This window comes from Conger conger, chromosome 10 (assembly GCF_963514075.1).
Source record: "Conger conger chromosome 10, fConCon1.1, whole genome shotgun sequence".
Classification (NCBI taxonomy): domain Eukaryota; kingdom Metazoa; phylum Chordata; class Actinopteri; order Anguilliformes; family Congridae; genus Conger; species Conger conger.
In genome coordinates this window covers 27010840-27025226 of record NC_083769.1, presented here as the reverse complement: position 1 = coordinate 27025226, position 14387 = coordinate 27010840, and the positions used below count along the sequence as shown (strand labels likewise).

The 14387-nt window shown below is 40.1% G+C and overlaps 1 protein-coding gene across 2 annotated transcripts in view; it reads left to right on the top strand.

The window, feature by feature from the left end:
• Positions 1-14387, top strand: part of camkva (CaM kinase-like vesicle-associated a) — a 39709-nt gene that overhangs the window by 9952 nt on the left and 15370 nt on the right. Inside the window, exon 1 of one of the 2 annotated variants that reach the window (XM_061257911.1) lies at positions 2074-2201. The exons of the other annotated variant lie outside the window; for it this stretch is intronic. The gene's annotated coding sequence lies outside the window, so the exon portion shown is untranslated. Of the gene's footprint in view, positions 1-2073; positions 2202-14387 lie in introns of those variants that run through there. 2 annotated transcript variants of the gene reach the window in all.

Genomic DNA, 14387 nt, shown 5'->3' with positions numbered 1-14387 from the left:
GACGTATAAATGATTTACCTGTGGATCCACCTCTCCCCATCTGCCACGCATCTGTCATGTCTGTAACTGTAACTGGCTTCCAACTGTTTAAAGAAGCAAGAACATTCCATTTGCCCAATTCCTGTTTCCCTGTCTTGGGGCATTTTCACCTTTTCTCTACACTTTTTCTTGCCTCTCCTGATGGGTAGAGCTAGGAGCAAGAAAAGGAGCGAGTAAAGAAATATGGAGGTGAAAAATAAGCGATTGGAAAGGGCCCGCAGTATTCTGATGTAGGAATCAAGCTCCAGACTGCACTGGCTGTACTGTGCACTCCATTATCAGTGGTCTATCGCTCATCAGTGGAGACCTTCGGCATGGGTTGTTCCCAAACTCATTCATTTATGGAAATCACTGTGTAAGGCAAGGGAGAATATTTACAGACGGATACTCAATGAAGAGAGGCGCAGTCAGGGATTGCTGGCTGGGCCTTTTCCAGCATATTGCATCTGCACCCAAAGAGTTCCATGTGATGCCAGCCAGCTTCAGAACACCGCTGTGCCTGATCACGTCTACAAATAGCAATTTAAAGGGGAATTTTAAATGAAAGTGGATTAATATTCTACCTCTGTTAGATTTTTTTGACATTTTCATCTTCCAAAGAGTCTGTTATGCAAGGCAGACGAGGCATGAGCAGCCCCTGTCGGCTAATTTACTGCAGTTTCAGGCTGGCGATGACTACATCTCCCATGAACACTCAGCTATATCTGGGCTTGAAGGGAGGACATAGGGTAGAATATCATTTCATGAAAATGGTCTGCTGTCTCAGTCCCAAGTCTGAAAAGAGACTGCTTTAACTGCTGTTTTCAGACAGCAGCTTCTATTGTTATATTTGATATACTGTGTATCAAACATAGATGTTCTGTGTGTGTGTAGTCTACATACTGCAGTTGGAAGTGGTTGTACTTAATGGCTCTGAAGAAAATAGCATGTTTTTTGGGACTAGGGTCTGGATAACAGATTAATATGATGTGCTGACTGGTTGATATGATGTGATGGGTTAATATCTCCCTGCTAGTGGTTTATGAGGGAATGTGAATGCTATAGCAAATTAATGCTATTCTGAAGTAGATGTGAACCAACTGCAATCGTTTTGACTGCTGGTTCTAATGACTTACTTAGTATTCATACGTGTGCTGAAAATTGCAAAAAACATGCATTATGTAGTTGAAGAGGTCCAATTAACTATGTACTTCAGGGGGTAAGTAATTTATCAAAACTTGCTTGTGTTTAGGTCAGCTGAACTGTTTCCCAGAGCGTTTCCTTGAGAAAACTTTTTATGAGAAAGAAATATGAATTTGTATACACAAAATGCACTAAAATATACTTCTGCTAACATTTCACATTAAAGACCACACATGTCCTTATAAATAAGCACACTTGTGTAGACTATATAACTCTTTCCAACGGATAAATCAGTCTTAAATCTGCCTTAATAGATGACAAGCCCTGGCTTGAAGAGAATAGGTTCCAACTTGTATTTATCCATGGTCTGTTTGCCAAATTACACCGCATTATGTAACTGCAGTGGCCACAGTTAGTCAAACATAGCTTTAATTGCAGCTGAGACCAACAGGTTGAAAGGTGTTAATGGGAAATGAAAAGGAACAGCAATTATGGGACCAGTGGGACAGAAGTGCCCATGAAAGGCTTAATGCTGGTTCTCTGCTGTGCTATTGTGTGTGTCAGCTTCAGCTCCTTCTTTCACTAATGCCATCAACAGCATCATGTCAGATCACTGTTGATCGATTCCTACTGGTTGGATGAAGAATGACAAAGCAAGCTTTGGGTTCCTCTGAACCTTGTGTGATGCGCAGGAGCACAAGATCAGACAGATCCTAAATGTTCCTGTGCTGGCACACAAAACCGTACACACATACATCGCTGCTGAGATGCGCAAAGCATATCCTCCTCCCCCCACTCCTTATGTGGCTGCTGGCTGTGTTCTGAAGGAATTGCAGAGCACCAAGATGCATATGTAGGACTGCATACTGTACTAAGGGTAACCAAGGCAACAAACAACATCAGTACAGAATGGTCAGATTAGGCAGTGAGGCGTAAAGAAGAAGCAGCTCCGTTTCCAAGAACGTTGGGCAGGTCAGAATCCAGCTGACTGACGGAGGAGAACAGCTTCCACTGCCTCCCGATAGTAGGAAATCAGTCAGGTAGGCTATTTCAAATTCACCTGTCTGGAGTCAGTCCCCACTATCCCATTTTCTGGAGAGTTCTTTATCCTTGGAATATTCAGTGGTGTTCTACTCAATGTTTAGAGGCTTTTCTATTTGTTGGCATTCTGGAATGTTCTGGGGTGTTAAGCACCCGGCTTCTGAAACTTGGAATTTTCCATAGTGTTGACTTTGTGCTTTCAGTTCTGTTGACTTTGTTCTCCACCAGCATATAGCAGCATTCAGGTTATTCTCTTCATAGATCACCTTTGTAATCTCCTTCACAGTACCTTATGTGCCACTGGATGTGACTGTGCCAATTAAGAAGACTATTTTCCATTCATGCAGAGTGAGATGGGGAGCATGTGTTTGCTGTTGTTTTCATAAGTGACAATATCATAATATTATTATGTTAGAGCCTATCGTCCTCCCTTCTTCGTATTTATTCAGTAGTATAACTAAGGGAGAAATTAAGTCTTTCATTCCATCACCTCCATGCTGAGTTTCAACTGTGAGCAGATCAATGCGTAGTCTTTTTTTTTTTGCCTTCACCCTTTTCCCGAATTAATCATAACCACATTGTAATTGACATGTGTGCGTAAGTTGATCCCAGGAAGCAGGAATATTTTGATGCAAATACAACAGAAAAACATCCAATAGAAAATGGTGTGCCACGGGAGTAGGATTTTTGATATACTGACTGAAGGTTTTTTTATTCTGCGAGAGGATCCACCTTGATGTTTTTATTAATGTAAGTGCAACCTTCATGTGAGGGACCTGTCAGTGCAGCTATCGATCATTGGATCTGTGGTTCCCATGCCATTTTCATGCAGTATGCTGCTTGGAACTCTGTCTCTAAAACTGCAAATAATGAACGGAAGCCTGGGTTTAGGGGAGAATATCACAGGTACCCAGACACAGGGTGATTTGAGGATGCAGTGTTGGCACAGTGGGCTGGAAAGTAAGAGCACAAAGAAATGAAACTTTCAACTGGAGGTCATCCAGCTCTTTTCCACAGAGGATCAAACGTAATTATCCAGTAAAGACATTTATCAATTGAATTGTGTAATTAAGTGCCTCATAAGGAGAACCTAACTCTTAGGTTTCCTGTCATTATTAGTGTCTTATTTCAAAGAGACTACATTTGCAGAAGATTGTACTACCCTGAATTTGCAACATCAAAAGTCTTTGTTTCTGTGAAATCTTAGTTATTTAGGTACCATACCACACTGCTCATAGTTCATATAATATAAAATGTTGTCATATCTTTAGAAAATGCCCGCCATGTAATTTAAAATACTCTGATGCCACGGGAGAATATGTTCTATCTGATGTGATTAAAAAAGGATATTGGACTCATGTAATGTAATCTGTAGTTGGCCATTAGAGTAGGAACCAAGAACAGGTAACCTGGCTCAACCATTTCAGTGAGGTACTAAGAATTCTGCAGTTTCCTGAGGTAAAATAGCGCACACAGTACATCTTTCTCTTGTGCTTGTCAGAAGTGGGTGAAATAATATAACTTAAAGTAATATTATAAAGTAAAATAACTGAACTATTACTTTGTTTGGTACTAACTTATTGGATAATGGGCCACATGAACTTGCTGTTAGAGAAAACTGTGATAACTAAATTTAATTAATTTAAGCCCAAGTGGAATGGCTAAATTTGCATGCCTATTTTTCTGTATCTTCAGGGACACATGTCTTTACTAAGCTGGTTGTTGTGAGCTGCTATTGTCCTATGGAACCAGACGGTTGCACATTTAATTCCCATCTTGACGTTGATTTTGTACTTGAAACCACAGTACTTAATTACCTGAAAATGTAACTTGTTTCCAGATCTAGCTTTATTGGAGAACTGTGACAGCAAATAAACTCGTTGTGGCATTTTGGGATTGTAGTGATTTTAAGTTGTTTGCTGACATTTCAGTATTGAAGCCTCCTGGATTTTACTAGCCATTGAAGACACTTCCTCATCAGCCTTTCATGAAAATAACTGGTTAGGACAGCACTGACATCACTGCGTGAAATGTGGTAGCTAAGAGTACGCTGTAATTTTCTTTTCCTTGTTAGAAATGGCTGTTGGCAAAATGGCAAAATGTCCTTGCTCAGTGACAAAAATGGAATGAAATCAATTCAGAGCATATGGTCCTTCAATAACCATAGTAACGCTCCTGGGAGGCTGGTTAGCACAGTGATTATGATCTGGCTCTTTGTGAGAAGTGCATTGTACTTTCACAAAAATTTTTAATTTATTCCAACCAAATGGCGTCATTGTACTTATTGTTATTCATATTATTATATAAGCACAAGGTATTGTACAAAATACAGGAAGAATTAAAGACAGTTAATGCAAATCAAGATAATTACAAAGTTTGCCCGCATACTCCTTCGATTTTTACCCTAGACTTCAGAATGACGTGAGCAGACGATTAGTGTGGGAGGGTGACAAGAGCTCACTGATACAGTCTGGTGCCATTCTTTGGTTTATATCATTATTTATACCTGAGGGGAGTGATGACAATGATAGGTGATGTTAAGTACTGCCTTGGATGCATTTAGGTCATCATCACACATCGTTAATACTCTCCTCATAACATTGAGCTGTATGGCTATCTCAGTGCTCTGCGTGGTGCTTCTAACTCAGCTCACTCTAAAAGGCCAGTTAAGTGTCGCTGCAATTTGCTTAGCAATCATATACATCACTGATCTATTCTTGGTTGTGAAAAATCACAGATTTTATCCATATTCTGTCCAATAATGTTTCTGGCGTCTTGAGGTTGTTGTAGGTACTGTAGATAAGCAGGAGCATTGTAGAGCACTCAACCATCCAACCACAAGGGGGATCTTTACGTAATTTTACCTAGAGGTATTCAGTGTTTTTGTATGGGGCATTGTCAGTAGGAGACCAAAAACAACACTCATATTTAAGTTCTGGGATATACACTCAGACCACTATCCTGCTCCTTTCCTTTCTCTCTAATACTTGCATTTCCAACTGAAATTTGTTTTTATGTATTTAGTTGCTGCCACATGATTGGCTGTTTAAATATTTGCTAGTGTACAGGTATACCTAATATATTGTTCAGTCAGATTCATATTGAATGTCAGAATAGGGACGAAATGTGATCGAAGTGACTTTGACGGTGGAATGATTGTTGGTGCCAGACAGGGTGGTTTGAGTATCTCAGAAACTGCTGACCTCCTGGGATTTTCGGACACAACAGGCTGTAGAGTTTGCAGCGAATGGTGCAAAAAACAAAAAAAACATCCAGTGAACAGCAGTTCTGAGGGCAGTAAACGTGTCGTTAATGAGAGAGGTCAGAGGAGAAGGGCCAGACAGGTAGGTGACAGTATAATGCAAATAACCAAGCATTACATCAGTGGTATGCAAAAGCGCACAACATATCAAACCTCTTAAGTGGATAGGGTGCAGCAGCAGAAGACCAATACGTCTAAAAAATAAGTCTAATAAATACCTAATAGTGCTCACTGAGTCTATGTTAGTGCATGTAAAATGAAACATTGTGGTGGTGTTATTGCTTTTGGCAGACCAAGATTAAAAAAGAAAAGTAATGGACTTGCTGTGACTGTCCTTCTCCATCCGACATATTTGAGCTGGCCTTGACAGCTGTGTGCGTCTGTTCTACAGCTCAGCCTCTCAGTATATTCCTGTACTAGCCTTAATCTTTCTCATTACAGACCTACTCTCTCATTACAGACCTACTCTCCCCTCGACCACTATCCTGCTGCTGTTTTTTCTCTCACTTGCATTACCAACTCACATTTGTTACAGTAAGAATCTGACTGGACAATATTTGTGACTCATGGTCACCATCTTTGTGACTGATAAACACCATGTAGACCATGTAGACAACATCAATCAGCTGTTTCATCTTTTATATTCTGCTCTGGATAATGAATTCAAATGTCACTGCTGATGCATCTATGAGGCACTGAAACTAATAAGGCACAGAAATGGATGTACTGTCTAGCGATGTTTTTAAATTACTGTAATTGTTCAAAGTATTTAATCTATTCTAATTTATTTATTTTATACATTTGTCTGGCTACAGCCAACATTTTGTCCTTCTGTGTGCACACACTTGTGTTTATACGCGATGAAAGTATCTCATATAACATTTTTATATCTTTCAACAATGTACCGTATGCTGTTGGAGAACAGAATATATGTGTGTATATTTCAAAGGTCAACATAATATAAAAAGTGAAACATGGTCATTGCTTTGGTTAATGGTGACAAGCATACAAGCTACGTGCTCTCTTTGGTTTATCTGTAGAACAAATTTGCATTTGATTTGCATTTGAAAATATTCATCAAGTATATGAGTCAGCTATGGTACAGCACAGTTACTTGTAAGATTAACTAAGTTAGAAGTTCATATTGAATAATACTCTGACTGGGTTGTCAATTTTTAGTTAAGGGGTAACTGAGATAAGGGGTGTCTCACTGTATGTGTTGCCTCAAATATATCCAATACCAACCCAAATAAATACGGGTATGTTATTGTAACTGAAGACATGAAATGCTGAAATGCTCTTGCAAAGAAGCTTTCATGAATATATAGAAGGCTTTACTGAACATAAAAGAACAAGACGTCACCTTGTTTTCAAGCTAGCCAAGCTCTCTGTCTACAACTCTTGTGCCAGCCTTCTCTTGCCTTTCCCAGCATTTCCTGCAATTTGCCAGTTCTATTTCTTCATCTGTTGCCCCCCCCCCACAACCCACAACAAGGACTTGACCACTGCAACCATTTTTACATTTTTAAGATACATCTAGTTTGAAAGCGAAAGGTGACTTGATGGAAGAGACATGTGCTATGTCTCCATATGAATTCTTGCGTGGGCTCTCAGTTGATAGTTTCAGATCTTCTCCCAGGTAATTTTGTAAATTAAACATCACCAACACATTCAAGCATTTACATGAAAGTGCTTTTGAAGCATCATTTCACAATTCAATTTTACTATGTGTATTTAGTTCATCAAAGGAACTATATTGTGTCATTCCACCACTAGTGTATAAAAATGCAAAATTCCTTTGTCAACCATCAGCACGTGAAAAGCCAAAGAACTGTCAATTCAGATGACACATGGTAATTGACTACCACAAGTCGGGTAATAGGTACTCTCATTGGAATGGGTAAACCTCATTGGAATTACTGTATGATTAGAGTGCTATGGTCCGATGAGACCAAAATTGAATGTTTTGGCCATACACAAGATCGACATGTCTGGTGGCAAAATGGAATGCATACTAGGAAAAGCACCTCATACCTACTATCAAATATGGTGGTGGGTCATTGATGCTTTGGATATGTTTTACTGCCAGTGGTCCAGGTGCACTATTTAAGATCAATGGCACAATATATTCAACAAAGTACCTGGAAATCTTGGCAGACAATCTGGTTGCCCAGTTGAAGTTGAGACTTCATAGGTAGATTGTTGAGTAGGACAACATGACTCCAAGCATACATCAGAATCTACACAGAAATGGTTAAGTCAAAACAACAAACATGTTCTGTCAGCACACTTCATCTGATGAAAAACCTGTACTGAAGACAGGTGTATCCCAAGGATACCAATGGCTCTGAAAAGTTCTGCATAGAGGAATGGTCAAAACTCCTTCCAAATGTGTTCTCTTACCTTATCACAAATTGTAGGAAAAGACTCATGACTGTCATCTTTCCTAGGGGTGTTTCTACAAAGTATTTAACCAGGGGTGCCCATAATTGTGGAACCTGTTTTTTTGGGGAAATATTTTTTTTATTTGAAAAATGTAAGACTACACATGCCAATTTTAGTTTGCAGCATATTTGTACATATTTATCAATGTTGCCAATAATTCTGGAGCCTGCTGTATATATTCATTCAATATTTATATATACATTTTTTTGTATACCACAAAAACTGACTCAATTCATAATTCATTTATTAGAACACATTTTAATTAATAAAATACATTTCAAGTAACACATTTTTAAATTTGTTCTTAAAGTATGACACGTAATGCAGGCCTGAAGCCATCATGTTAAATTAAATGCCATTGGGTAGTGATGGGTAAATGAGCACAGGATCTCAATGTAATCTGCATTTATTGCAGACAGTTTATGAGATACCGCAACATCCATACAAATATTTTGTAGCATAGAATATATTAATTAATTACTTATATAAGACTGTGAACACTGCTTCAATGGGAACTAAAAAGAATGTTAAAATGTGCCTTGTAGTATTTAAAATTCTATACACATCCATTGTATGTAATGTTCCTCTGCAGTATAACAATAGCATGGGGCCACTTTGTGTGAGAGGTGAACACGGGAAGTGTCAGGACGGAAGGTGGATGGTCTACCTAACAGCAGAGCGACATGTTGATTGAGGCCTCTGAGCGCCTCTCCCAGCACACCAAGGCTCTAAGCCTCTTTGTTTTCACAGCTTTGTGGTTGCCAAGCAAAAATGTGATTTGCATTCCTGTCATAATGAAGAGAGTCTCTTGTGAAGCCTGCCTCCCTTATCCTGCTTTTGTTAGAGAGCGAAGAGCGGGGGTGAGGGAGCGAGTGGCTTGTGCACATAGATGCTGGGGTACCTAAGAGAGCGAGGAAAATAAATGAGATGGGAGCATTTAATAATCTTGACACCTGACTCTCATTATTCATGCCCAAGAGATACTGTAAATGTGTGCATGTCACTGTGGATAGAGCTACACACATTACTGTACAGTATGACACCTGTTCAGTGTGGAGCTGCCATCAGAGCTCTGGATTACAGACCTTGGAGGCACCTGTCTGTCTTACCTTGGGTGGAGATTCACCAATACAAATGCTGCTGTGTTGTACGTACATATGACTTGTGATCCAAGACTAAGGCACTTTCAAATAAAATGTTTTTCAGAGAAATGCAGCATACGACTGAAATGGTTTTGTTTGCTCCGTTGGCACTGAAGCTATGCACTGAAGCCTCTGTGCTCCATTCTGGCTCTGTATACTGAATCCAGAGTGTACGATCTTAATCCCTCATACTGAATGCCTATCTCTTTACTATATGGCAGTTGGCATTGGAAGGCTGTAATGCTGCACACAGTTCCCACAGGCCCCTTGCGTATGGTGTGCAGAAACAGATCCTCAAAAACAATGAAAAACCCAATGGAAGGCTGTGAGATGAAATTTGCAGAAATTAAGCATATACCTCTGCTTTGTATTCTTGGGGTACACACTTTAATTACAATCTGCTTAAGTGATGAAAGGAGTTATGTCCTTCAGCAGCCAATGAAATCCTGAAACCATTTATGACGGATGGTGAGAGAGGCTCACTGCATCTTGCAATCTGAGATTAACTGAAATTAAGTTTTAACAAGTTGGTTCCTGGGTGGGACCTTTGACAGGGCTACGGCAGTACAGAACAAATTTGGGCTTTTAATTAGGTGATCTACAGCTGGAACATATACCCTGAATATTGTTACTTCAGACAATCTTCCTGTATCACTGTTATTTGATGACATCTATTAGTTCTTGTTTTTAACAGATGAAGTTATTTTTGCCCTAGCTAATTTGTGTCTTAATTCATGTTGGAAACAGATCACTCACCCAACACCCTAGTGTTTAGAACAAAGATGTAATGGATGCATATTGGGACTATGAAACAATGTATCACTGATGGGGGTGTGATTCTGGAGGCATTTTAATAATCTGTAATTTTTTATCATTTTTGTAGTGAATTATGAGCCAAGCTTCTGCATGTGTAGTGATCAGTAATTCACTCTAGGACTGCAAAGATAGTTCTTGATTAAGATAATCATCTTTGGCCACAGCATTCTTTTTACTCTCGTGCCTTACAGTAAATAGGCAAACGGAGAGTTATGGACAAAGAGATGCTGAACATCTCCTATATGAACATTTTGGGTGCTGTTCTGTGGAAAATTCACTCACTGGTTCTATGGGGGTTCTCTTTTTCTTTTTTACGGTGCCATGAAAATGTATTTGCCCCCTTCCTGATTTCCTCTATTATTGTATATTTTTTCACACTGAATGGTTTCAGATCTTTAGACAAAATTTAATATTCGACAAAGGGAACCTGAGTAAACACAAAACACATTTTTTTTAAATTATTGTTTCCTTATACTTTGAGAAACGTTATGAAACATCCATGTCACCCCTGTGAAAAAGGAGTCCCCCCCCCTTAAATGTAATATTACTGTCTTGTTACATAAGCCAATTATGATTCAGCTTCAGCTCATGGGTAGATGACCAGACATCTCCTTAATAACTTTCTGGTACAGAACAGAATCCACGGCTCCTTCAATAATGAAGTTGTCCAGATCCTGAGGCAGAAAGTGATCCACACACCATCACACTAACGTCATCATGTTTGACTTTTGGTTTGATGTTCTTACTCTGAAATTCTGTATTTGCTTTACATCAGACATAATGGGACCAGTGTCATTCACTGTCCAGAGTACATTATCCCAAAAGGCCCAGAGATCATCCAGGTGCTTTTTTGCAGTGGCGTAAAGGAGTGGTTCTTCACCAGCTCTGATGTTGGCTAATTGGCTAATTTGATGTAATTGATTGATGTAATTGAAACCTATGTGTTAGTATTTCAATCGGAACACATGTGCAACTGCTCAGTCTATTTCAGTGTCTGTCAGTTGGGGGGAAAAAAACACTTTTGTGGTTTCCATTTTGCTACTGTCTCATGAATCCCTTCTTTTCCCATCATGTTTCTTAGTGTAGAGTCATGAACACTGATATAGCTGAGGCTAGAGAGGCCTTTGGCTGTTCTTCTGGGATCATGTGTGACCTGGTTTAGTTGTCACTGTGCCCTGGGAGGAATTCTGGCAGACCAGTCACTCCTGGGAATATTCACCACTGTTCCTATTGTTCTCGTTTTGGAGATAATGGCTCTCACTTGGTGGAGTCCCAGAGCCTTAGAAATGGCTTTGTAACCCTTTCCAGACTGATACAGTATTTCTACAACTTCCTCATCTCTTCTGGGGTTTCCTTTCATTATGGCATACCAAACCTATGAATCTGAATTAAAGCAGCTCTAATTATCGGAAGTGTTCGATTGCAGTTCTTGCTGAAGGTGGTGCGACTAGTTTTTAAGATTATTCTTTCACAGGGGTCACTTGAGTGCTTGATAACTTTTTTTCATTAAATAAATTAAATCTTAATTAAAATTACTCAGGTTCCCCTTTTCTAATATTACATTTTGTCTAAAGATCTGAAACGATCCTGTGTGAAAAATACTAAATCATAGAGGAAATCAGGAAGGGGGAAAATGCTTTTTCACAGCACTATTTTAAACAAATTCCCCAACAGCTGTCAATCCACAGGTTGAGTAGAATCAGACTGGCCAGATCATTCTGATCATTGCTGTTAAATGCCAATTCCTTAAACAGATGTCTTAAAAGCACAGCACTAATTCTTGTAGGATGGGAACCAAGCTTTAAGGCGAAGGCCTTTCTTTGATCTGTTAACCAGCAGGCTGCTGTGAAGTTCAGACACATCGGGTGCTTGTTGGAGAGACAACCAGAGGGAGAAGGAGGCAAAAGTAGCACACATGACAAGGTAGTTTTGCATTGCCACAGGTGAAAAACAGACTCTTTGAGAGGGACTCCCCTAGGATTGGTAGATGTAAATCTGGTACACAACAGCAGGAGAGAAGCAGGCAGTGCAGCTTAAAACCAGGGAGTAGAGTCTGAGTTTCACTGGCTGCACAGATGAGATGTGCTAGAAGGAGAAACAGAAAGCCTTCACACACACACAAACACACACACACACACACACACACACACACACACACGCTTGCAGTGCTGTACACACACACATGTACGCACACACACACACACACACACACGAAAAGGCTTTCATAACTTGTCTCAATAGACAGCAATTACAATTCTGAATGGGAAAACTGCTGAATTATCAGGAAGGAAGTTGCTGCAGAAAACCAGACATCTTCGCCACAGTCTTTTCTCCTCTGTGCTTGCCTGTGAGCATTCAGACATGGTGCACAGCACGTTAAATGTGGCAAAGTGAATTTGGGTTTTGCCTGACTGGGTAAATTTGTCCCATTTGGGGACTGTTGTCCCCATCACGACAATGTGTTTAAAGACTGGCAGAATGTACGTTTGTCTAGGTGTTTGTCGAGCTTGATTCGATTGTGATCTTATGTACAATATGTACCTGTGTGTCTGACTCATGCTCACTCTCTAAATCTGGGAGGGCAATGCAGCAGAGCTTTTCTCCTCTGCACCTGCAGCCGCCTGCTTCTGCCGTTTAATAAATCCCAAAATGACTCATTCTTAAAGTCTGATTTACTGCAGTTGCTGTTCAACAGTTGAAGCACACCCATGCTGATCTACAAAGCTTTGGCAAAGAGCTACAGGAGAGAGCATTTTGCTAAGCGGTGCGTTTTGCCAATTCTGAGGCGACACGCATTTAAAAGGATTTTTTTTTTCAGCCACTGTCTTCGCTGATGAGTAAGTAAAGCAAGTCAATGGTTGCTAAGGTTTTAATTAAAGAGCAGACAATTTTTGTCTTCTTAACTTATACATGACTTTGTTTTATTGTAAATATTATAGAGAGTGCCCTATGATGTTGGTTTGAAAGTGGGTCTTAGGGGTAACTGCATGTACAAAATATATTATTCAGAAGATCAGTGGCGATTTTCAATCTGGGAGAGACAGGAAATGGCACACAGCCCCAGTTCCCCTGCATGTAGGAACACCGGGGGTAAAGGTTAAGTCTGCAGACTGGGATCCTCTGTACCTGATGATGGGCATGGTTGGACACATCCTGTGCAACAAAGATAGTGTGATGTTTCATTATTCCATATAGGCTCGCTATGTGATAAGTCTATTGACCAGCTCAAGCATTTGGCTTCAGGGCGAAATTGAATTAAAAAACAAAGCCAAAAAAAACTTTTGCCAGTCTGTTTCCCAGATTAGATGAATGTGTGGGAAGACACCACAGTTCTGGATGATGAGGCACAACATCTGTCAAATCTGAGTGGAAAGCACCGGCGAATGTAACAGCTGTCACTGCGGCCGACCTTCCTTATTTAAAGCGAGTGGTGACTCAAAACACAAACTTTTTCTCCGGGAGAAATTTGCCTCTGCTGTCCTCTTTGTCTCTTTTCTTTCATATGGGCATGTTGCAAAAGTCACCTAAAACCTGCTGGTATATCTCATTGGTTTTATTTTTTAAAATATGTAATATGAAGATCTGAGTTGCATCTTGCGAAGCTGTCAGGAGAATGTGGAAGGACATTTAGCTGTGCAGTGGAAGAGGAAAGGAGTAATTGTCGAATCTGGTGCCCCAAATTAAAGGGCTTCTCTTTACCTGAAGTTATGGGGTTTCAGTGAATACTGAGAATAACTTTAATGGGAGGTATGTTGGGAGATTCATATAAGCCTCAGCTTTTATTTATATTTTGAAAAATAAGTGAATTGACCAGATTATTTGTATTTGCGTCTCTTTCCCTGTCCTCTTTGAGCTGAACAAATACAGAATCAACATTTGATTACATACAAATGAATGTAAATGTTAATAAATGTATTTCAACACACAGTTTAACAAGTGTAATAAAATCACTCAAATTCACTCACCAGGCCGTAAAAAAAACAAAAACATTTGCATGAATTTGTTTGCCAAAGTTAAGGACCAATGTTTGAATCCAGACCCAAGCTTCCATTCCCAGCAAAATTGCAGGCGGCACTGTAATGGCATCCTCAGTGGCTCTTGAGGTGGCTTGCCAGCGGCTGGCAGATTGGCATCAGTGTAGTGTAGGAAGGGGAAGCCAGGGCCAGCCCCATGATAGTGAAAGCCTAAGCTGGAACCCCAAGAGGCTGGTATACCCCATGGTTTAGAGCAGCTGTCAGATGTGAATGTGAGTTGAAATTAATAGATTTCCGATCCGGTTTCCCCCTCCCAATTATTCTACACAGCCAGTCTTCTCCCTAATGGTGCTCGATGCAGAGACCAGCACAGCTCCCGGGGAGCTCCAACAAAGGGTGAGGCTGAGCCTGGCAGGTGAGGTTTGACAGGATGTTTGTGGAATTATGTTCATTGTACACTCATTTAGTTTTTCCGCTCCAGTTTCTGCTGATTTCTCTGATTGGTCTGTCATTTATAGTTACTGGCATCATCCGCTTCCAGGCACT